The sequence below is a fragment of the Cibotium barometz genome, chromosome 66, assembly GCF_041138505.1.
Source record: "Cibotium barometz isolate CiBa-2024 chromosome 66, ASM4113850v1, whole genome shotgun sequence".
Taxonomy (NCBI): domain Eukaryota; kingdom Viridiplantae; phylum Streptophyta; class Polypodiopsida; order Cyatheales; family Cibotiaceae; genus Cibotium; species Cibotium barometz.
This window is the reverse complement of record NC_141111.1, coordinates 11112601-11139182: the sequence shown is the minus strand read 5'-3', so window position 1 is coordinate 11139182 and position 26582 is coordinate 11112601.

The following is a 26582-nucleotide window of genomic DNA, read 5'->3' as shown; positions in this document are numbered from 1 at the left end:
TTAAACCTTATTGACCATGATGTCATTTGTGAAAACTTACGGGGTTATTTGTCAACTTGACTACAAGGAAAACAAAGTGCAAGGTTTACAATATTTTTTTAAAGTTTTATTTTTGTTATTTAGATTGTTGAGCCCATCGAAATGGTAATAATTTTTTATTTTCCCTTTGTAGATGAGCTCTAGGAGAAAACATGTTTGCAACATTGAAAGTGTGGAGCTTTTCAACAAGAAGGATGCTGATGGCAGTTGGATCCCTCAGCGGTTCAAGAAGTCATACTGGATCATGAGAGGAGCATTCTGTTGAAATTTGAGCATAATGATGAGCTATGGTGGATCAAACACTAGAATCAACATCATTAACAAAGTGATTAGCAAATGATTAAGACGTAATTAGTGAATAATTAGTAAATAGATTAATGTAGGCATGGATACTCAAAAACCAGCAAATTCTCATTAGGGCTATGCCTCAATTTATAGAGTTTACATCAAGCATTAAATCCCATTGATTTCTCCATGATTCACTCCCAGAATATCTCCACCTTTTGCCTGATTCTCTCCACCTCTTCTCTTTTCCCTGAATATCTCCCAGAATATCTCCACACTCCTAAATTCTCTCATGCTACCCTTTATTCTCTCCAGTAGATTCTTCTCACCTTTTCACAGGTTCTTTCACAATTACATCTCCTCTTTTACAGCCTCTATCCAAGAGCTTGTTCCCGCACACACCCTATTCACTTGTATTTTCAACACCTCCCCTCAAGTGAATACTCCTAGTACACCTAGACCCTATACCAAGTTTGCCTCCCCTTACTTGATAGTCCGCGACTAGTGCCTATTCCTCCCCTCAAGTTATCTCAGCACACCTGGACCCTGTATCAAGTTTCTTTCTTACTTGACAGCCCGCGACCAGTGCCTCAAGTCCCTAAACTCCATAGTCCTTGACACTCTCTCTCTCTATGTGTCCAAGGCTACTATAAGTGCCCGCGACCTTGACTAAAGTGCTCACACATTCATCTACCACGTGGCCTACATCATCGGTGGCTCAGAGGTGGTTTTACTTTATTGAGGCAGGTTACATTGGGTTGTGGGGTCTTCTCTCTCTCTCTCTCTCAGAGATTTTCACATGGCTCCTCACTCTTTGGAGCCTCACATCTTCTCTTGGCTTCAGTCTTCTTCTCGTGGCAGCATCTCTCCACGCGTCCGTCTCTTCTTTCAGTCTTCTTGGGCCAGCTTCTCTTCTTGTGGCAGCTTCTCTTCTCGTGTCCATGTCTTCCTTCATCTTTTCCTCTTGGTGTGGATCCTCTTCTTGGAGAAAGAGATATTCTTCTTCTTTCATGGCTGGGGCCATGAGCTAGTCCGTCGTCAGGTCATTTTGCTCCATGTTGAGCAACATGTTTCAATGTTTTGCTGACAGTTCCTTTGGGCTTTTTATGTTTATTTTTTGTCATTATGCAATGCAAACCCAAATTTATGTGGGAGGTCTTACCTCTTGCCTTATTCTGGACAAGGGCAGTGTCTGTTCCCATTTTTACACTGATGCAATGTGCCCAATACATAATGCGTATAGCATTCATTCTCATGCACATTCCAAATGCAACTCTGGCTATGAATAATCTTGAATTTGAGTGAGATTTACAGGCATTAACCAAGGGTTAAATGCAAAATGATGATTTTCACAATTTTATCCGCATAAAATCACCAGAAATTACACTAAATTAAGGGTAACCAATTTGTACGGGATGGTTGGAGTATCAAACCAACTCCGATTTGCAATCTGAAGCTATAGGGATCTGTATCAGATACCTAATGGTTAATTTGAACCCTCAATTGCACCAAAATATAGTGATTAGCACTGATTAGCAAATTAATGCTCTGTTTTGTGTGCAGAAAACAGAGTATGCGGGGAGTCCAGATCTGGTGCCTTTCACTTCAAATGAGCTCAAATGCTTTCAAAGGCATCAATAGCAATGAGTCTAGTAGAGGATTAGGCCAAGAAACACAAGATTTGACCAAATATTGAAAGCTTAATCTCTGTTTTACCAAAGTCACCTGCAGATTTGATGAAGAGCTTGGATCTCACTGTAGACTTGATGAAACTCAATTCTGTCTTTACCAGCTTGTAGAGCATGCTTGATTACACCTTGGGCTAAGAGGAATTAGAAGGATTTGACTTGATGAAGCAGCAATGGCAAAAATTCCTCAGAAAAATGGCACCCAGAAATCAGCAAAAATCGGCAGTCCTTCGTGGCGGTTTGCGCATGTGATTGCATAGGCTAGAGCCCCTTTGGGTTAGCTACCTTGGGCTAGAATGGTTTGGCAAATGATTGAGTATGCAAGGTGCTAGGGCTCCTCCACCAGCTGGGGGTGAAGGGGTGAAGTGAAAAATAGCTAAATTTTTGATTATTTCCTAATTATCTACTAATCTTAATTAATTAACTAATGGACTCATAAACCTAATTGATTCTAGGCATGGCTCTGATACCATGTTGAAATTTGAGCATAATGATGAGCTATGGTGGATCAAACACTAGAATCAACATCATTAACAAAGTGATTAGCAAATGATTAAGATGTAATTAGTGAATAATTAGTAAATAGATTAATGTAGGCATGGATACTCAAAAACCAGCAAATTCTCATTAGGGCTATGCCTTTAATTTATAGAGTTTATATCAAGCATCAAATCCCATTGATTTCTCCATGATTCACTCCCAGAATATCTCCACCTTTTGCCTGATTCTCTCCACCTCTTCTCTTTTCCCTGAATATCTCCCAGAATATCTCCACACTCCTAAATTCTTTCATGCTACCCTTTATTCTCTCCCAGTAGATTCTTCTCACCTTTTCACAGGTTCTTTCACAATTACATCTCCTCTTTTACAGCCTCTCTCCAAGAGCTTGTTCCCGCACACACCCTGTTCACTTGTATTTTCAACACATTCAAGGTAAAACGAAAAGACATTGGTGATCCTAATAAGCATTGGAAAGATAGGATTTTGGAGTTCTACAGGCGGCCAAATGGTACAATAGAGGTCTTTGTGTAGCATGTTTATAATGCACACAGACATAATGCTACATCACCACGATGAAAATACAAGATCTAAGACAAGCAATAAGATTCAATAAGTAGTATTTATTTTTTGTGTTCAACATCTAATTGTTTTATGCTCTATAGGTAAGTGCATTAAAATTTTCTTGCAGCTTTATATCTATCGAATGTGTAGGAGTGGCAGAATGCAAAGTGTATCAGTGGAAGAATCAATGTCTTCCATATAGAGATAGGAACATTGATATATGATAACCCACCTAGCCATTTAGCAACACATGGAATCTTATTTTATAATTCCATGTATGTTTTGGCTAATGCAAATGATAATATTGGTAGACTAGAGTCTAGCCCACTACCACCATTGTCAACCCAAGAATGGGTTTGTTCTTGCATAGACATCATTGCAACATGCAAGAATAAGATAAGAATAGATATGCACGTAGCAATGAAACCATCAACAGGTTCTAAGGACGTCCATCTAAGTTGGTTTATACCATTTAGCACCTTTGCACATATGTTTGCATCATGTGAGTGTGTCAAGAAAACATATCAAGTGAGGTCCCTTGATAATGATTGGATGAACCAATTTTTGGGGGAGGGATGGGATGCAAAGAGGACCTTTAGAAGATGCCATTGAATGCAAAGTAACAATGCTAAATGTTACATTCATGTGAAATTAGAACATAATGTTTTTTTGTGTTTGTAGCAAATTCTGTTAGGGGGTAACACCCGCTAATTTTTAGCATTCGTTGTTTCTATGACCATGTATTTAATTGGGAGGAAAACATTATGCATGCAATTTCATTACAGAAGATGGCAATAGTGGAGAGGCATCTAGCAAAGCTTAGATCAAGACATGCTGCGTGATGGAACTCACTCTTCCATCATAGATGTTGTAATCCAATCATAAGGTTGAGACCCATAGTGGTCAATCTAGAAAGCCATTTACCATTGGCCTTTCTTAGACAATAGATCCAATTGATGTGTAGTTATGCACCGTTCTATTTTAAGTTAGATGGTAGAAAAATCGAAGGCAGGAGTGAAGCTTCTAAAACCTGCTCTATTTGTATCGAACCACATATCTTAGAGGTTGTGGAATCACCTTGAGATTGTAACCTTTCCATCTATAATAAAATTTCAAGAGTTATCTTTGGTCTATATGTTGTGTAAATGTTACTTCTTTCTTATTTTTGCATTTTAGGTTAGCTCTCTTCTTGCATCTACCTTTTCTTTCTATTTTCTTCAATGACAACCACACGTCCTAGGCATCCTTGCTCCTCTACCTTGATTTCAACATTAAGCCATAATAGGCTATTACTTATATACAATACTTTGAATTCTACATATATAGGTACTGTGGGAGAACGAAAGGACCCTTTCATTTAAAGACATTACCACGAAGCAAGTTTTCTTGCTACTGAGACTATATCATAGAGATCAACATTACAACATGGAGATATAAAACTGCCTTGTTAATATCTGGCATGACAAAATTTTATATATGCCAAGAGCAATAAATACAAAGATCAATGCCTTCTTACATTGTTAAATATATTAAATTTACACATTGCATCAGAGATGTCTTCTTAATATGTGAATTCTAGCTAACTAGGCTAATGCAGAATATTATTGTTAGGTAGGGGAAGCTTGTTGTTGCTGTGGGGGAGAGTATGCTTGCTCTAGATGTTGGAGAGAGTCACGAGCATGCTCTTGCTATGCTTGCTCTTGTCTTGAGGGGATGAATCTCCAAGGTGGATGCACTCCATGTCGGTTGGCGATTGTGGATACTACCGTGGTGGGTCTTGGCCGTTGTGGAGGGGGCACAAATACATATGACACATTAGGCTCTCGTTGCCCAATATTGTTGATTAGATGTTAAATTGTTGTGGCCGTGAATAGTCATACATCCAAATCTGTATATTTCACTAATCTTAGATTCTACACATACAAAAAGTTACATATGTGTTATCAATGAATGTACAAGGAAACTGAGATATCATTAAAAGAAGAAGTGCATGCTTACATTTTCTAAGGGCAGTCCCAACATTGAGTGTAGCAGCAACATGGCTTTGTAGCACACTCTCCAACCATAGCTAAAGCCATCTTGTTGCTATGGGACTTTGCATCTAATTACCTCCGTTGCCTCTAAAATCTTCTCTCGGGCAAGGGACTCGATACTAGTTATTAACTTTCTAATTGCACCCCATTTTTCAATTGTCAATATTAAGAGTTCTCTCTCTCTCTCTCTCTCTCTCTCTCTCTCTCTCTCTCTCTCTCTCTCTCTCTCTCACTCTCAGAGTTATATAAAAAATGATCGTGTGGACTTACTGCCTCACGTTGCCATGAAATCTTGCAGTTGAGTTGGCACGATAACATTGCTTCGACTCAGTATCTATAGCAATCAAAGTCCAGTGTGTCCTACAAAACTCAATAAACAATATAAGATGGTAAATTTAGTATCTATGTCAGAATACTAAAAGTACAATTCAAGTTACATGACACTTACTTTTCATGGTAGGCCATTACAAAGATGTGGGCTTGGTCCAAAAACTACATGCCTAAACCATGGACATACATTCACGTAGGAAGTCTTCTCTAAAACCAGAAGCGATGATATAAGAGAATCCAAAACATATACCTTGCGTTGAGTCCAAAACTACATGCCTAAACCATGGACATACATTCACGTAGGAAGTCTTCTCTAAAACCAGAAGCGATGATATAAGAGAATCCAAAACATATACCTTGCGTTGAGCTTCCCATGGGAGATTTGATAAAACCAAGTTGCATAGATAATTCACATCGTATTACTTTAAGAAAGCATATGACTTTAGATTAAAGTTTATCACATGGACATAGCAAACCTTAAAATAGTATGCATAACTATGTCGTTGACCTCCTTGTGCATTCTGGATAAGATATCAATCTCCTCCATATCGAAAGGGAAGTATTAATAAGTTTTTTGTCACAACAAAGGACGGGCCCAAATACCTCAAAGCTTCAACATTAGCATTATGCAATTCTAGATAGGCAGCTTCTTTCCTCACCGTTTTCAATACTTTCCCTATTTTCGGCTTTATTATTGGTCCTTTGTGCATTGAGATGTGTGTCACATAAAGGATTGACCTTTGTCTCTACAGTGACAGTAACTCTTTCCCTTAGGGGAGGGATCTCCAGGATACCTTTTATCTTTGTGTTAGTGAGCTTAACTAACTCTAGAGTCTTGTCATACCTGAACCTAAGAAACCGTAGCAAGTACATGTCCTTCGACATCATTGTCACTCTGTGTGCATGGGTAGCCAGAATTTAGCTATCATGAAAACACTCAATAAGCCAATTCTCGATAGCCTCCTACAAAGCAATCCAGCACCAAAACCCTGCCAACACATGCCAATGTGGTTCCTTTCACAAATGGATCTGGCAAGGTGTTGGAATGGAAGCATCAAAATTGCGCTATGCATGTGTCTTTGCACCTTTCGCAGTTCACGTAGAATGAATCTCTGCTGCTCGACCCTCGAGTCCTTATTGACTGAATGCTGGATATATTTTTGCCTGATGTAGCTTTCTGACCTGTTTTAGGATCTTTCGACAAGGAGGCCATTGTGGTCCTCTTTGTCTGTGTCATCTATAACAAAATTAGACAGATGACTCAAATGACTAACCAAGAAAACGTTTTGGATAATAAAAATCACTACAATGTGATAGATAGACATCCAACACATTCAATCCCCCACATCGTGTTGTGCTGCTGAATTCACAATCAATAAAACAAAGAGACATAAAATCGGTTCAAATGCCTACTAACAAAGGAAATTTTTTTGGGTAGGCAGACATCCAACACATTCAATCCCACACATTGCGTTGTACCGAATTCACAATAAAGGAAACTCCAAAATGCAAAATCAGCTCAAATGGCTAGCAAAGGACTTTTTGGATAAAAATCACGACAACGCAATAGACAGACATCCAACACATTGAATCCCCTACATTGTGTCATACTGAATTCACAATAAATAAAATAACAACATGCAAAATCGGCTCAAATGACTAACAAGGTAAACATTTTGGATAAAAATTACTACAACGTGATAGGTAGACATCCAACACATTCAATCCCCCACACTGTGTTGTACTGAATTTACAATAAAGGAAACTCCAACACGCAAAATCGGCTCAAATGACTAATAAGAAAAACTTTTGGATAAAAATCACTACAATGCGTTAGGCAAACATCCAACACATTCAAACCCATACATCGCGTTGTATTGAATTCACAATCAAAGAAACTCCAACACTTAAAATCGGCTCAAATGACAAACAAGGAAAACTTTTTGGATAAAAATCACTGCAATGTGATAGGAAGACATCCAACACATTGAATCCCCCACATGTGTTGTACTGAATTCACAATCAAGGAAACTTTACACATGCTAAACACCTATTTAACAAGTATGTGTACCAATCAATATAACGCGAGAGGAGAACCCGTAAGTGTGCAGGGTGTTGTCCTCACGTTGTAGTGATCGTACTAGAGGAAGAGCAATGTTGGAGTGCTACTTTTTTTTGTTTAGGTATATCTCGAGACTCCATGCACAAGCCACAAGAGGGAAGAAGGGTTAAACATTGGATTGAGAAATGAGTAGATGAGATGGCATAGATGACGATGAGATGGCATAGATGACGATGAGCAGACGATGCCGACAAAGACAAACGATATAAGATGTGTTGTTTAAGAAGAGCTCGCTACTAAATTTGACGGTTTAGGGTTTAATAGAAGAGGTCACACCTTAAGTAGACGTGATGCAGCATGATGACATCAGAAGTAATGGTGTTAGGTGCATGTGGCATGCAATGATGATCGAATGCATGAGTGACATGTGTCTATCACTCGTGTGAAAGAACATGGGTGGTCGCTAATGTATGCCTGCCACGTGTAAATACCGCAAGATAAAGCACTCCCTTATGCATTATTTATAGCGTGACTTTGAGAACCTATTGGAATTTTTTTCCGTGCATCTATTTTCTTATACTCTTGCTCTTCTGGATAGATGTTGGCACTTCTCTTGTCGATAATCTTCCCAATACTGATCCGTGAAATAGTCTCTAACCCTTTGTAAATTTAAGGTGAGTTCTCAAATCCCAACATCCACCCTAAATTGCGTTATATTGATTTGCAATATACAAGGTCAATATAGCATGGATATGGAACCCTATGTCTGATCGGCACTCATAAATGCATTCTAATGAAAAATTGTAGTTTTGTGAGTCTTTAAGTCGGTTGCTAGTGGTTGTTGTATATTTGTGTAACATGGACCTTGTACATTACAATTTAGTACAACGCGATATAAGGCTTCACTTGCTAATATCCACCCCCAGTCGCATTGTACTAGCTTGCAATATACAAGGTCAATATAATGCGAATATGGAACCGTACTCCCGATCGCTGGCCCATGGTCGCGTTCTAATGAAATACTGTAGTATCGTGAGCTTTTAAGGCAGGTTGCTAGTGGTTGTTGCATATTTGTGCAACATAGACCTTGTATTTTTTGCAATTCAATACAATACGATATATGGTTTCAATCACCAACATCCACCCTAAATCATGCTCTACTGGCTGCAATATACAAGGTAGCAAAAATATGGAACTCTACAGCTAAACGCTGGCCCATCGTCGCGTTATAATGAAAAAATGTAGTATCACGAGATTTTGAAGCTGGTTTCTAGTGGTTGTTGCATATTAGTGCAGCATAAAGCTTGTGTATTACAATTCAATACAACATGATATAAGGCTTCACTCGTGAACATCCACCCAAAAGTGCACTATATTGACCTTGTAATATAAAAGGTCTTTTTAGCGTGAATATGGAACCCTACTCTTGATCATTGGCCCATGGTCGTGTTTGCTTAATTTTTAACTATGCAAATCAGTATATCATGAATATGGAACCCTACGGTTGATCGTTAGTCGGCCCATAGTTGTGAACATCCACCCAAAAGTGCACTATATTGACCTTGTAATATAAAAGGTCTTTTTAGCGTGAATATGGAACCCTACTCTTGATCATTGGCCCATGGTCGTGTTTGCTTAATTTTTAACTATGCAAATCAGTATATCATGAATATGGAACCCTACGGCTGATCGTTAGTCAGCCCATAGTTGTGTTATAATGAAAAGTTGTAGTATTACTAGCTTTTAAAGCTCATTGTGGTTGGTGCATATTTGTGCAACATAGACCTTGTATATTTCAATTCAGTATAACGCGATATCAAGCTTCACTCGCCAACATTTAAAAAATGTTGTACTGACTTTTGCACTGTAATTGTAAATCTCCATTATTCTTTCATTGCTGTATAGTTAACATCGTTTTGACATCTTTTTCTGCTTTTAGATGCATCCTTTTGGATCGAGGTTGAAACAGAGTTTCAAGAAACTCCTGAGGAGACATTGTTTGACTTTCTTCACAAAGTTGGTGAGCACCATCGCCAACGTCACATAACATGTATGTTTTCTTGCAATGTCTCCATCTAGGATATGATCGTGTCTGGGCACTCATATCTCCAAGAGAAAGAGAAACAATACCAAGAGACAACTTCAAATGATGGATGGACAATATTCAATGCATGTGCATGATCTTGTTTCTTCAATATCCTCAAGAGATAAGGTAAATAGAAGGTGTTGGAGGATAAGAAGAAGGCACACACAATACCAAGAGACAACTTCAAATGATGGATGGACAATGTTCAATGCATGTGCATGATCTTGTTTCTTCAACATCCTCAAGAGATAAGGTAAATAGAAGGTGTTGGAGGATAAGAAGAAGGCACACATAAGTCCCCAGTACACAAGTGCAAATGTCGTCTTGTTGACTACCACCATAGGTTTATTTGCTATTTGCATTTGCTACTTGAGGATGAGCAAGTTTTAATAGAAGGAGGTGAGGAGAGGGTAGAGGAACCTTCAAGAGCAAAAGATGATGAGGTTTAGGATATTGTGGAGGAGATAAACTTGGGTGTGGAGAGGGACCTCGGTGAGCAGCTTGATATTGACACTTTGAGAAGAGAAGACACCTAGGGGGTTGCTGACGAGGACCCCGTCGTGTGATAGATTAAACAAAGCACATTCCGACCTCAGTCCTCCTCGCATATCTAATAGGTGACAACCAATATGTCCTATTAACAGATATTCAAGCATTGTTTGACATTAGGGAGGACTATTGTCTTGCCCATCTTTGCACAGAATAGTCGGCAGGATCAAGAGTAGTAGTAGACTCCCATATCTTATAAAAAATTAGTTTTTAATTTAATACAATGACACTTTTAAAGTAAAATTGTTGATCATGGATCATGGAGGATGAGTAGGGGCTTTTTGATTTGGCTCTATTGTTATATTCTTAACTCTTAAATCTTGTCCATGTTTTTAATGTTTGAAAGTATCCATGGGAGGTGGTGAATATAGTGAAGCATAAATTGAAACCAATTAAAATTTTAAGTCATTGATTTATAATTGTGAAGCTTATTAAAGAATCAAATTTCAATATCCAAAGCATTAAGCCTTGTGAATTCAATGTGTTCTATCAGCATATTGGCTTGTTTCTCCTCTATCCTAATTGCAATTCTCCTATACCACCACATGAGTAATTGCCTTGTTTCATGGATTCCACCACCATGCAAGGTAGCCTTCTAACATCCACAACAATCTTACCAATGTGAGTGGTCCAAGCCTTGGGTTGACCAAATAGCCAAGCTTCCATAATTTTCAAAGTAGAGACCATGAGCTTCCAAAATGTGATGGAATAAAAATGAAAACATCATATGCACATTGGTTATTTTTAATAACAATCACTAAACAACATGAGAACATACAAAATTGGAGATCTTACCATATAATGTGTTATGCTACTTGATGTCCATGCTTCCACCATGTACTTGTAAAACGTGATCATAGCTTCTTTAAAGTCATTGGCATCTTCTTTATTGAATGTAATTTTCAGTAGAAGTGTAGCAACCTTATCAAAGGCAATCCATACATTAGCCTTTGCAATTCTAGTCTTGCCATTATTACACGATCTAGGACAACCATGTGTAGCTTCCTCTATGCCTCATACTTCCATGATTGAAGAACTCATAAATGGCCTTCATTGTTCTTTGGTGGTGACAAAAATCTTCTAGCCTTGGCTCCACCAATACTTGGTTTGCATGGCACATTCCCACTTGCACCTGACCTCTTCTCATCTTTCTTGATTTTCGCATGAAAGAACCTCCTCCACTCTCTTACATTGCATCTTATATGCAAAACATATATATTCATAAACCAAAATTTCAACAATTTTACAGATGGCATGTAGTGTATAAGGATGAACTCATGTTAAAGGAATGTCAAGTATAGGGTTCCGCTTTGGATCCACCGTAACCATAGTTTTACCATCGCATGTGAATTGATCACGAGTTTGTGCACTATCCTTTCCAGTATGCATATTCCATACACTTTTTCCATTCTTACCCTTTTTCCTTAAAGTGCATGTAATATAAAAAAACGAACTCTGCATTTGCAGCATTCGAGACATCAAACATGCACTTTAGTGTCTTTAGATCACTGGCAAGATACCATTCCACTGAGTAGTCTCCAAAACCATCCACATGTAGAATTTAACTTGCTTTTTGATGTTGAACCATAGTAAAAATCTCTATTATATTGAAAAACATCTTTAGGATCTCATGATCCTCTTTTGGAGGAACATCAAATGCTGCGAGCCACCAAATTTCATTTTCAGATTGAACATTGAGGTAGCGACGAGGATCACCTAGCTTTATGGAAGGATCACTTGGCTTTGTGGAAGAATCTAATGCCTTGTTCACCAATGTTAATCTTACTCTTTCTATCTTTTGATTGTTCACAATTTCACTCTTATCGAGTTTTAGTACAAATTTCAATGTGCCACCACATTCTTTAATAGATATATCATAGAATTTCACCATTATAGCTTGTAATTTGTACACATCCAAGACATGATTATTGTTTGGATTCAGATTGAAGGTCACTTCTTTCGCAAAATGCTTGAATACATGCAAGTGAACTATGTGTTTAGGCTTGCCAATGAGTTTAAGGACATTGTTATTCAATTGTTGCCTTGCTTCTACCAACTCATTGTATTCATTCTCCTTGTTAGACAGGCGATCATTTAATTGCGTGATCTCAGCTTCCTTTAGCAACATCCTTTGTGACAATATCCAAATGCTTTACACATGCCCTCACAAACATATTTGATCAAAGAATTTAGGCTTGAAAATTTAGGCAGTTGTTGGGTCGAGAAATCAGGTGGGTGAATTGATGCTTCCACCCATATATCAACATGCTTTCTCCCTAATTCTGTGACCTATTACATTACATAAGGGTTGACCTTAGAAGCCTTTGTTCTCTTATTGCTTAAATTCTATGTAACTTCAACCACTCAGTGAAAATTCATAAATGTGAAAAGCTAGTACTCTATAAAGTAAGAAAACAAGTACCATAATATTTCAGATATATGTAACTATATTTCTGACATAAGTATAACATGGAACTCAAAGATGTCAATTATTAAAAAAGGTGGTGTTTTTTAAAAGAACTCGAATATATCTTGAAGCAAACTTAGTATTTTGAAAAGTTTTTTTTCAGCACGTATAAACGCACTTAAGTTCTATTCTAGGTCATTTTCATGAAATTGTGGTGGTTGTCATTGGGCAAGTTTTCCTCATTTAATAGCCACTCTTCTAGCCTCGTCTCCATTTAAATTTCCCTCCATTCAAATCTTCAATCTATCAAGCAAGCCTCTAAGCTTTCACCTGAATCTCCTCTTTCCTCACATACTATTTATGCATGGACAAATGAAGAGAGATTTAACTCTCTGGTGCCATCAAGTGGAACCCAAAAGTCATATTTGCCTTCAATTATTTTCCATACCCGATTCTTTTACTGCCACGAAGTGTTGTTGCATCAAGAAGAATATAAAGAAGTGTTTCTCTATAGTGCTCAATGGAGGTATGTATATGTTTAGAGGGCATTAATTTTATGTTATTTGAAATGCAAGTATCTAAAATTAATGATAATGTTTTACTGCACTTATAATTTTGCAAAGAAAGGAGTTAATTATAATTTTAGTATTGATTTATGGTTCATAGAACATCAGAAACAATTCCAAGAAGCAATTTATACATGTGGACCTAGATGATGAGTATGGCACATTAGAATAAAATAAGCATTAAATCTCTTTAAAAAATATGGAAAAAGGTGAATTTAAATTCTACAAGAAGATTGAGAAACCCAATAGAACAATATTATTTTTACACTTTTTTCAGATCCGGGAAGAGAGAGAAAGGGAGCTTAAATTTTCCCTAATAAAAGCTAAAAACTAAAAGAAAAGTTGTAAGTAGTCTAGATGAGCTAAGGATAATCAAGGATACTTTGAGAATTCGTAGGGAAGAGAAAGTAAATGAAAGAAGAAAGACAATGAACCACATGGGGAAGCGTATTGCATCTCCAACAGAGAAGTATCTTAGGCTAGTTATTGATGGATGGACAAGAAAAAAACTTGCTTGCCTCACTTTGTTAGGTTGCCTAAGGACATTATAAAAGACACACTTGTGCAAATGCATTTGGTTGGTTGCCTCACTTTGTTACCCTGCCTTAAGGACATTACAAAAGACACACTTGTGCAAATGTATTTGGTTGGTTGCCTTGTATATAATGGACCAAAAAAAACTTGCGTCTCACTTTGTTAGGATACCTAAGGGAATTACAAAAGACAGACTTGTGCAAATGCATTTGGTTGGTTGCCTTGTATATAATGATCAAGTTTACCCCAAGGTTTTTTTTCATGTTTCTAAATATCCATAATGGTCCAAATCTAATAATCACAATCATTCATCATGTGATATCTAATATTTTAGTAAGGGGCATTGCCAAACATATTATAGTTGCAACTAGATAACATTACAAGAGAGAATAAGAATCAACAGTTCTTGGATATCTAAGCATGTTAGTTTCCTTAGGGGAGCTCAAGAAAGTGAAAGGGAATTTTCTACTTGTGGGTCACACTCATGACTATATTGATCTAATGTTTAACATGTCTTCAAAAAAGTTATCTTGCCATAATGTCTTTACTTTGTCAACCATTATGGCACTTATAAAGAAAGCTTACATACCAAAGCCACTGTTAGAGCATTTGAAGGAGATAATAGATTTTTATTTTTTTTGTTAATGGGCCAAGTAAGGAAAAAAGGAGGTGCTTAGAGTAGTTGAACGACCTAAGTTACAACATGTCTTTTTTATTAAGACTACAGAAGAAGGTGGATAAACCTTATTGTCTGGATAGATTTTCTCTATTGATGTAGAGTGGCTTCCTTCAGGTGTCGTTAAATTTCTCAAATTTATTCTAGACATGGTTATGTAGGCTTCAAAAATGGCACCCTTGGAAAGCTTAAAGGAAGCAAAAGAGGCAAGCTAGGTAGGTCATGCTATGGAGTTTCAAAGGTGCATTGCAAAGAGAAGATTACTAATCGATAAGGCAAAGCACTGTGTAGGAGAGAAAGATGTACAATGGTGGGAGAAGTTCTTTGAACAACAAAAAGAAATACTTAAATGTTGCCATATATATATAGGCAGTGATGTGTGTGAACACACTTAGGACCGCCGGGGCACTTTTTCCCTCTTTAGGAGGTTTTTTCCCCCGGCTTGTATATACGCCCATCCTTCTAGGGCTAACTTATCTTTTGTACATTGACACAATCTAATACACTTTGTGTTGTGTGTGCACTCTTGCTCCTTCTTCTCCAAGCTTTGTGTGCTTTCCTGCAACCCTAATTCCAACAATTGGTATCAGAGCAGGCATCGGCTCCCAGGGCTACATCGCCACCAGCACCCTCCGACTCACGTTCTCCGATTGAGGTGAGTTTTCACGAGCGCTTGCAAGTCCCTACACTCTGCAAGTTCTCAGAATTTGCATCTGAGGTCGTTTCGGGCTCCGTTTTGGCATTTCAAGTTCTGCACAGGTGTTTTCGTCATTTTCTGCAGAAATTTCGACAGTGCAGTTTTCTGCAAAAAACAGGCATACGTGTTCTATTGTGGACTGTGCTACATAGCACAAGTTGTCTTCTGTTCAGTCTTTGCTTCATTACAGGTAGCTTTTGCATCAGTTTCAGTCAGTGGCCACCATGGCTGATAACAACAATGATGTATTTCGCATGTTGTCTGCTGAAACTGGATGGAGACAGCAACTACCCACTTTGGGCATACATGATGCAGCATGTTTTGGTTGCAAAAGGAGTGTGGAACATTGTGCAGGGTACGGATATACGTCCAGGTTCTATGGATGTAGGATCTGTTGAGGATGTTACAGGTTCTAGCAGCTCTACTGTTGCTGCTGTTTTACCCACTGCTGAACAAGCTCGTTTGGGATGGTAAAGATGCGCAGGCTCATGCCTTGATTGCACTTTCTGTCAAACGTAACATCACCCCACATATTCGTTCAGCTAAAAACAGCAAAACAGGCTTGGGATATTCTAGCTGGTTTGTATGCAGGTCGTAACGAGGTAAAAATTGCTTACCTGCGTAAAGAGCTAGAATTGAAGATTATGCAGGAAGATGATGACATGAATGTTTTTCTTGCTGAGATTAAAGATCTTAAAGAACAGTTGATTTCTGTAGGTGAGATTATTCCTGATCATTCTCTTGTGCAGACTGTTCTTGATGCTTTACCTGAGACATATCAGACTTTTGCTTCCACGTGGAGACTTCTTAAAGAGGACAGACCTGATGCTGTCAAGTATGTACTTTAGTCAACAAGCTCTTGCAAGAAGCGCAGTCCAGGCAAAACAGGGCCAGGCAGCGTGCAGTTGATCAAGCATTTATTGCTACCCAGCAACAGAGAAGAAGTGGTAAGGCAGCCCCTTCTACTGTTTCTTCTCCTATTAGTAGGTCTACAACTTCTTCTCCTTCCACAGGTAGCAACAATAAGTCTGAGAAGGCTCTTGATAAAGGTAAGAAAAAGACTAGGTGCAACTATTGTAAGGCAAATGATCATGTCATTAAGAATTGCCCTAAGCTAAAGGCTAAAGAGGCAAAGAAGAAAGAGTCAAATGCAGCCACAATAGCGGATGCTTCTACAAATGCAGATTCTGCAAATGTTGTGCAGGATACAGAATGGGCGTTTAGCGTGTATTGCCAGTATGACCCATCTGTACATGATGCATGTTTGGTAGTTTCTGTTGACTCTCATGTTTGGTATTTTGACAGTGGTGCTACAAAGCACATTACCTCGCATCGTGATATGTTCACTTCTCTTGAGGCTGTCCCTAATGGGAATACTGTCACATGTGCCAATAATGCTTCTTACCCAGTGAAGGGCGTTGGTAAAATTATGCTTACGGCTGTAAATGGCAACGCTTTCACACTTTCAGATGCTTTGTATGTGCCAGGGATAAAGAAGAATCTATTGTCTATCCCTGCGCTTGCTAGACTTGGACTTGTAGTCAAATTTGTGGATGACAGATGTACTGTTCATGATTTGACTTCTGGTGATACGATTATTGTATCTGGCACCTTGTTTCGTGGGTTGTATAGGCTCAATTCTTATGACAAGTGTGTGGAAGATTCAACAAATGCAGTTTCTGATGAAAAGGCAGTTTCAGATGCAAAACTATGGCATGCTCGTTTTGGTCATCTGAACTTTGCTACTAGTTTGCTGCGTTTGCAAAAATTTGATATGGTTGCTTCATTGCCCCCTCTTGAGGCACCATTGAAACGTGTTTGTGAAGGCTGTATTTTGGGCAAAATGCAGCGTTCTGCGTTTCCAAAGGATGGTTCTGTGCGGGCCACTCGCAAATTACAACTTGTACATAGTGATGTATGTGGGCCTATGCAAACTCCGTCATTTGGTAAACACTTGTACTTCGTGACTTTCATTGATGATTACTCAAGGCATGCATGGGTATATCCACCACTGAAGGCCAAGTCCGAAGTGTTTTTGTGCTTCAAACAATTTTTTCTTATGGTTGAAAATGTATCCAATTGTACTGTGGGCACCCTCCGTTCTGATCGAGGGGGGGAGTACATGTCTAAAGAGTTTTATGCATTTCTGGCTAGTCGTGGGATAAAACACCAATGTACAGTGCCATATACCCCTCAGCAAAATGGTGTTGCTGAGAGGAAGAACAGGTCACTTATGGAGATGGCACGATGTATGGTCAGGAGCCAAGCTTTGCCACATGCGTTTTGGCTTGAGGCTATCATGTGTGCTGCATATGTACTCAACAGGTGTCCCACTAAGGCCTTGCAGTCTATTACTCCATACGAAGCTTGGCATGGCAGGAAGCCTTCTATTGGTCACTTGCGTGTCTTTGGTTGCTTGGCCTATGCTTTAGTGCCTCTGCAACAACGCAGAAAATTGGATGATAAGGCTGTCAAATGCATTTTTGTTGGTTACAGTGCTGAGAGCAAGGGTTACAGATTGTATCATCCGCAGTCAAAGCGAATCTTGATTAGTCGAGATGTTGTTTTTGTGGAAGATGCTGTGCAGCCTTTGTTATCATGTACCAAAGAGACAGGTGTGAGCTCACGGGATGTATTTGATACGTTGTTGCCTCTCTTTATAGGTGGGAATTCAAATGTAAGTCCTAAGATGAGACCTTTGCTCCCACTTGTCGTATGACTACCATTCGTAGCATTTGTGCATTGGCAGCTTATAATGGTTGGAATGTACATCAGTTGGACATAAAGACTGCGTTCTTGAATGGAGATTTGCATGAGGAGGTGTATGTATCGCAGCCTCGTGGTTTTGTTCAAAAAGGGCAGGAAAGCAAAGTGTGCAGGTTGAAAAAGGCTTTATATGGTTTAAAGCAAGCTCCACGAGCTTGGTATGAAAAGATACATGCATATTTGACTACACATGGTTTTCAGAATGGTCCAACAGAAAGCACTTTATATGTTAAATGTGTGGATGATGTACATCTAATCATTGCTCTCTATGTCGATGACATGCTGCTCACAGGACCAAATGAAAGTCATATTGCTGATTTTAAGGCTGATTTGAATGCCTCTTTTGAGATGTCAGATTTGGGACATTTGCATCATTATTTGGGGATACAATTTAAGCAGTGTGATGGAGGTATTGCTTTGTGTCAGACAAAGTATATTGAGACATTGTTGCGGAGATTTGGCCTTGAAAACTGCAAGCCTATTGCTACTCCAATGGAGACAGGTTTGAAGTTGAGTCTTCATGATGCTGGAGATCACTTTGATGTCACACTCTATCAGACAGCTGTTGGTTGCCTCATTTATGTATGCATTACGAGGCCGGACATTCAGTTTGCAGTCTCACAGGTGAGCAGGTTTATGCATAGCCCAGGGTCTCAGCATTGGAAGGCAGTTAAATGCATCTTTCGCTACTTGAGTGGCACCATACATCTTGGGTTGTTTTATCCCAAGGGGGGATCATTGCCGCCAGATTTACATGCTTTTTTCGGACTCAGATTGGGCTGGTTGCTATGACACAAGAGTGTCCACAAGTGGTTTTTGTTTCATGCTCGGTAGCTCATGCATATCTTGGTTGAGCAAGAAGCAACCTACTGTGGCCACTTCTAGTTGTGAAGCTGAGTACAGGGTAGCTTTCACAGCTATGGTTGAGTGTGTGTGGCTCAGACGGCTTATGGCTGACTTGGGTGTTGGACAGGAGTCTACCACCTCTATCTTCACTGACAGTCAGAGCGCATTGGCAGTTGCGAGAAATCCAATTTTTCATGCTCGCACAAAGCACATTGAGGTGCATTATCACTATGTCAGGGAGAGACTCTCAGTAGGAGAGATCAGCTTGGCCTATGTGCCAACACAGGACAACCTTGCCGATCTTTTCACAAAGGCGCTTCCTCGTGAGAAGTTCGAAGCTTTCCGCAAAGCTTTGGGCTTGCTCCCCTTTGTGGATTGATCTACTTCGGGCATGGCACTCCCCTATACATGAGTGCTAGCTCTCGTTCACACCATCACTCCCAGGGGGGATTTGTTGCCATATATATATAGGCAGTGATATGTGTGAACACACTTAGGACCGCCGGGGTACTTTTTTCCTCTTTAGGAGGTTTTTCCCCCCGGCTTGTATATACGCCCATCCTTCTAGGGCTAACTTATCTTTTGTACATTGACACAATCTAATACACTTTGTGTTGTGTGCACTCTTGCTCCTTCTCCAAGCTTTGTGTGCTTTCCTGCAACCCTAATTCTAACATTAAAAGGAATATCAATAACTCATAGAATCTGGCTACTTCTTTTCAGGGCCACCACCAACTATTATTGAAAAAACCACTTATTTTACGACACCAATTCTAGTAGAGATTGATAAACTTCTTCATGGGAAATCAAGAGAGATGTACATAGGAGCCAAACGATCAAAAGAAAGGCAAACAAGACTTTAAGAGATGTGGAGTGGTGATCTGCAAGACATAAAGGAGGGTACCCTTCTTGCTACCCTAGCTCAGGATGATGCTTTAAAACATCCATTCTGGATTGGCAAATAATAGCTACTAATACAGATGAAAGTGGCTAACATACATCACTAACAATACATTGGACATGAATAACTCATGTAAATGCATTTGAGGGAAATTCTTGCTTGAAAATGGTAAATACAATAAAACAAAATGGCAAGTGCAAGAGGGGAAAGAACATTGCTAGTATTAGTGTACTACTACTTGATGAGGTAGATATTTTGGTGTATGACTTTACTCTTACAAAAGTGGGTTACTTGAGAAAGTTAACCATTTCTATTTTACAAGAGAAGATTCCTTAGCACATCCTCAGGTGTGCTAACCCAAGGAGTCTTAGCTTCAGGTGTATACATAGAAGATTTTTTTTTCTTTGTGGGGATAGTGATAAAGAGGATGCCACGTCTACCTCCTCAAGGGAAGGCACACCAACTAGCGATGATGATGGTATAAATAGGAGTGATGATGAGGAACCAAACTATGTCATGAGCTATATGTCTAGATAAAATAGCTCCTTTTCATAATTGTATCAATTTCTTTTCTAGATTGAAGTGGTGTCTCTATTTTGGTATATTTTTAAAAACTTATTGTTAATAGGTGGTGTTATATGCATGCGTAGCCACTTTTCAAAAAAGAGGTAAAAAAAATGAGCCTTTTTTATGAAATCTTTGTGAAAGATGCCAAATGTTTCTCGTTTTTAGGATATATAACCTATTTTGTCTAGAGCAGTGTTAGTATTTAGCAGATTTACCTTATGGTAAAAAGGCCATTGGTATGAAGTAGGTTTATAAGCTTAAGCATAAAGTTGATGGTAACATTGATTGCTACAAGGTAAGACTTGTTACAAAACATTATGTTTAGGAGAAGGGAATAGATTATGGATGAGATCTTTGCACCCATGTCTCGTATGACTACGATTAGGTGTATTATTGCATTGGCAACACATCATGGTTGGAATGTACATCAATTGGATATTAAGACTGCCTTCTTGAATGGTGATTTGCATGAGGAGTTTTATGTATCTCAACCTCGTGGTTTTATTGAATATCAAGTCTGGCAAGTCTAGTAGCAAAGCATTATGTTTAAGAGAAGGGCATAGATTATGATGAGATCTTTACATCCACGCCTCGTATGACTATGATCAGGTGTATTATTGCATTAGCAACACATCATGGTTGGAATGTACGTTAGTTGGATATCAAGACTACCTTCTTAAATGGTGATTTGCATGAGGAGGTTTATATATCTCAACCTTGTGGTTTTATTGAAAAGGGATAGGAGTCTAAAGTATGCGGGTTAAGAATAGCTTTATATGGCCTTAAGTAGGCTCCAAGAGCATGGCATGAAAAGATAAACACATACTTGGTTTGTAAATGGTTTTTGAAATAGTCCAATTGAGAGTATTCTCTATGTAAAGAGAAGTAAATATTATTTTCATTGTTTTATACGCTGATGACATGCTACTCACAAGTCCTAATCAAGAGAAGATTTTAACTTTAAGGCTAAATTACATGTGTCACTTGAGATAATATATTTGGGCTCATTTGTATTAGTATTTGGGCCTACAATTTATACAATGTGATGATGGTATTATGATGTTCCAATCATAGTACCTACAGAGGTTGCTTACATGGTTTGGTCTTGAAGATTGTGAGTCCACCCAGTACAAACAAGTGCTAGGCTCAGTCTCTTTAGGATGCAGGTGTGAACCATTTGATGCATCACTTTATTAGCAAGCTAATGGGTGCCCCACATCTATCTATGTAATACGAGGCCAGACATTTAGTTTGGGGTCTCCCACTTACGTAAGTTTATGTAGTCTTGGAAGTAAGCATTGGTAGGCCACAAAGCAAGTATTATGATACTTATAAGGCACTTAGTCCCTCTGCCTATCCTCTACTAAGGGGGGTGATATTCAACTACATGCTTTCAACGATTCCAATTGGATGTTATGACACATGAGTGTCCACATAACATCCAATTGGATTGGATGTTATGACACATGAGTGTCCACTAGTGGCTTTTACTTTCCGACTTGGTGATTCATGTATATCATAGCTCAACAAGAAACAACGATGACATGAGCCACTTTGAGCTGTGAAGGTGAGTATATGATAGCTTTTACACTGATTGTGAAGTGTATGGCTCAGAGGCCTTTTAATAAATCTTGGTGTTGGATAGCAGTCTCCCACATCCATCTTTATTGACATCCAGAGTGTATTAGTTATCTGTGAGAAACCCAATGTTTTATGCTTGCACAAAGTACATTGAGCTGTATTATCACAATGTTAGGGAGAGGCTCATTTGCAGAAGATAGATTATAGTCTTGCTTATGTCTCTACTACACATAACAACGAAGGCTCTCTCCTCACGAGATACGTTCAAAGCTTTTTGTAAACTTTGGGCTTATTGCCATTTGGGGATTGATTAGCCACCTATTATCCTTGTACCTATTTAAATCATCAATACAAGGGGAATTTATAACAATTTATATAGTAGTGATGTGTGGATGTAGGCTAATAATGGGTCAGGGTACTTTTTCCTCTTTAGGAGGTTTTTTTCCTAAGTGTACGTATACACTCTTATTGACCTTATCATGCTATCACTTGTACTTCACTCATTCTCATCAATCTACTTTGAGTGTTGTGCTTGTCTCTATCTTATCCTTGTTTGCTACATCTGTGTGTGTTGCTATCTTTATCTCCACTCTGATAAGAGGGACTGCTTGAAATGATGGTTGGCATTAGCATAGGTTGAGGCTATGATAAAATGATAGTGTGGATGTTCCAACAAGCCTCCATCGAGGTATCTATAAGGATGTCAGCTAACTTGGGAATCCCCAAAAAGGATAAGGCACAGGTGGATGGTGTGTGGGGAAGGTTAGGGAAGAATCCAGAGAAGGAGGTGGTGGGGAAAAGGGTGGTGGTATAAACAAGATGCTTGATAATGGAGGGGGCCAAGGATGGGGGAAAAGGCTGTAAGAGGTGGCTCACATGAGTGAGTAATAGGCATCTGGGAATATTGACGAGGCCACCCATAGGGCAGGCTCCAAGAGAAGATAGCCATGGAGCAAGCTCTGAAAGAAGATATCCACGGAGGATTGAGTGCCCATCGCAAATAGAGACAAGGTCACAAAGGGATGAAATCATAGAAGAGGGTGGGGATGATTGGATGCTCGTCGTTAGGAGGGGGAATGGAACTTGCAAAAAGAAAAAGAAATGGGGACAATGACTTCACAAGAGCTACATGCGATGTCCATTGAGTCAAAGCTATTGGTGAGGCTAGAGGGCGAGGATGAAGATATGGGGTGGAGAGGGTGATGATGGCATGCTATGGAGATCCACCATGATGAGGTCTGTCCATTTGTGAGGGTGAATGAGTGGCAGATTGGGACTTGAGGACCTCCTGTTGGGGAGATGGAGGCCAATGTTAAGGTGGTAGAAGCTAGCAAGGGGATGAGTCAATGGCAAGGATGATTGCACTAGGGTGGTTGAATGAGTGGATGAAGTTGAAATGGATGAGGTGGAAGGCGATGTTATCCCTTGTATAACCATGGCTTTTTCCCATTCAGTTGCATAGTCTATTACCACTAGGATGTACTTGAAATTGCTTAGTTGGTGACTTTGGTGTGATGGGGATGATTCACTGACATGATAAACGTTGCACTCCTTGACATGCGCACAGAAGAGAAGAGCCACCATAGACCCAATTGCACATAATTTTACGTGTTGTGATATGTGCTCGAGCCCTAAATGAGCATCTTCCATGATCAAGGGAACCTCATGTGTGTTGACACATGAGATTCCCTTGATCCAATTACACATGATTTTACGTGTTGTGATGTGATGGGTAACCATATGGCATTGAATGATAATCTTCCATGATCAAGGGAACCTCATGTGTGTTGACACACATTGCCACATTATTGTATCCTTACCCATCTTGTAGAGTTTCCCTATCAATGGCTATGGTATGGTACTAACTCTACGAATTTTCAATGTTCAAGGGAACTACCAATGATTGTCATGCCAAAGTCCATACTTGGGTGCACACAAATACTTCAATCACCATAATGTTAATAAACTATGTAGAGAAGCGTGTATTTATATAGGCCTATATTCACGAGGCGACCATGACATGATATGTATCTATATAGGCATATATAGGCAAGGCAGACATGGCATGACCGCATAGGTGCCACCATCCATAGTATAGAATTATCTCATTAAGATGTATTGGAAATTGCTATACATTTTCCCCACACCTCATGACCATCGAGGCTCATCATGGGTCCTATTTAGGCCTCCCAATGCTAGACCAAGGTATTAAGAGTAAAGTCTACCCACTCCATGTGTGGACCGTTATGGGATAATGATCCACTATAGCATGTAACCCATTTAGTTGTGTGCCAAATCTAATCTAAGTCGTCTATAAACCACTTGGCCTCCTAGACTACTATCCCATGTGAATACATAGATGTCGAGTATCTGGGCTCCTCAACCATAGCTACCTCTCATAATGGGGAATGTACAAACATGAGCTAGCTAGTTCCAGGAAATATAATATGAGGGTAGAGTATTGATATCTAACACCCTCCCCCCACTTAATGTCCACTTGAAAGCTATGGTGGATCCCAATGTCGAGTCGATGAAGATGATGCAACTCCATTAGTCCCTGCTATGAGCCTTTGTGAAGGTGTCTACACAATTCTCTAAGATTTAACCCAATTTTTCAACACATGATTGGCCTCATGCACAAAGTGATAACAAATTTCTATGGGTTTGTGTGAGCATAAGTGAGCATGATACACATGATTCCCAGCAATGGCCATGAAACTTTGGTTGTCACACATTATAGTATTGTATATACATCACACCCATATCTTCCTTAGCCAAAAAGTCTCATTTGGTACAAAGCATACAACTATGTACTTACCCTCTATCGACAAGAATGAAAATGTTTTCTCAATCCCCAAACAATAATGCGTAATCCCAAGATGAGTCATCTCAAAGTTTACACTACTGTCTTTTTCTAGTGATTCCCTATCAAGAGCAGGTCATCTATATAGAGCATCTATATAAAGTAACTATTAGATATTTATAGTAGTACTACAATGAGGCTATGTAATAATGCCATGGTGGGTACTTTTTTTCCATTGGATATTTTCCCAAGTGTGAGCAGATTAGGGATATAGCTAGTATATAAGCAACCTCATCCATTGTTTAGGGTTATTGCTCATTTGTACTTTCTCCTTTGTACTTGTTGCAAAGAGCTTCATCTCTCCCCCCTTTGAGCTAGCTCTCAATGGGGTTGAGGCCAATCGACCCAGACATCTCTCTCAAATTACTGCTAATCAAAGAAGATAGGATTCTAATGATACACAAATGATACATAGTCTGTCAAAAGGTTTATTATTTTGCATATTTGGTCTTCCAAAACTAAACTTGCTTGGGACACTTTAGAGATGATCTATCAGGCTAAAAATGATGCACGAGTTGATTTTCTCAAAATGCAACTTAATGAGAAAATGTAGGAGAATGGGTCCATGAATGAACATTTAACCAAGTTGTAGGGCTTAATAGAACAACTTCTCAACATTGATGAGATCATTCGTGATGATAAGAAAATGGTTAACATCATCCTTAACTCTTTGCATGAATCTTATTAGGGTTTTAATACTTCCCTCCGACTTTCTTTAAGGTAATGTAGCCCCTCTTACCAAGAGCTTGTTAGCTTATTGTTATAGGAGGATCGATCCCAAAAAGAACACATCTATCAGTTCTAACAGTGATCAGGATCTTGTCAAAAGGACAAAGGCAAGGAGTTATAGTGGAAGAATAATTCAAATAAATCTTATAAGGCTAAGGATGATTCAAAGAAGCCAAAGGAGGTTACTTTCTAGTATTACAAGAAGCATGGCCATGCACTTGAACATTGCTAGAATTTGCAGGCTAAAGATAAGAAGAAGAAAAAATAACAAAGGTTCTACCAATTCTGTCCCAGACAACCAGAGTGCCAAGAAAGAGGATCCTGTGAATCTTTTCCTTGAAGACTTCTCACTTATGGCCATTTGCATCTTTATTCCTAACCAGGATTCATGTCTCAGTGTAACCACTTCAAACAATTGGTATCTTGATAGTGGTGTGTTATATGTGCACATTATATGTGCATATACTAGGAGGCTAACCCGTCGAGCATGGGAGCATGGGAACATGCTCCCATTATATGCATATATGTGTTATATGTGCACATTATATGTGCATATACTAGGAGGCTAACCCGTCGAGCATGGGAGCATGGGAACATGCTCTAGTGGGGCAAGGGTTAGGTCTAACCTTGGGTTGAGGTTAGGGCCAGGTAACCAAGGGCCACACATGGAAATGGAGAGTCAAGAGTCACTTGTTGAGGGCCCTCCTATATATAATAGGGGCATGGTGCACTCTTAATAAGGGATGTTCTCTTGTGTAGAGCATTATATCTACTTTCTTGTCATTTCATGCTAGAGCTATGTGCTTCTCGAATGAAGTCATATCTCTTGGTGGTATGGGACACCAAGGTAAGGTATGTGGTACTTCACTGTATTTATGTGTGCACCCTTGGGCTTGGGGGTGGTTGCGGGTGGATGAGTATATGCCTGGTTTATGCATGTTTATGCATAGTGATTAGCTAGAGAGATCTTTAGGGTTTTAATAGTGGTATTAGAGCGGTCTTTAGTTAATTTTTGATGTTTTTTCTCCTCTTAATTTTCTCTCATTATTCTAAATTTTTAGCATTTTTAAGTAAATTTTAACATTTACTAAGCAAAAAATGTTAACTTTTTGGTTTGTTTTTGTGGCCTATGCATTGAGAACGTCAATATGGCAGTCAGAACGTGGTGCTTCTCAACTTGGATGGACGTATTGACGTTGTGGGAAAATTCCGTGAGTGGAAATGCTAATTTTCTCTATTTTTATGGTTAAAATAAGCACTTTATGGAATTTTTACCAAAATATTACACATGTTATTGAGGGTATTTTTTGGTAGA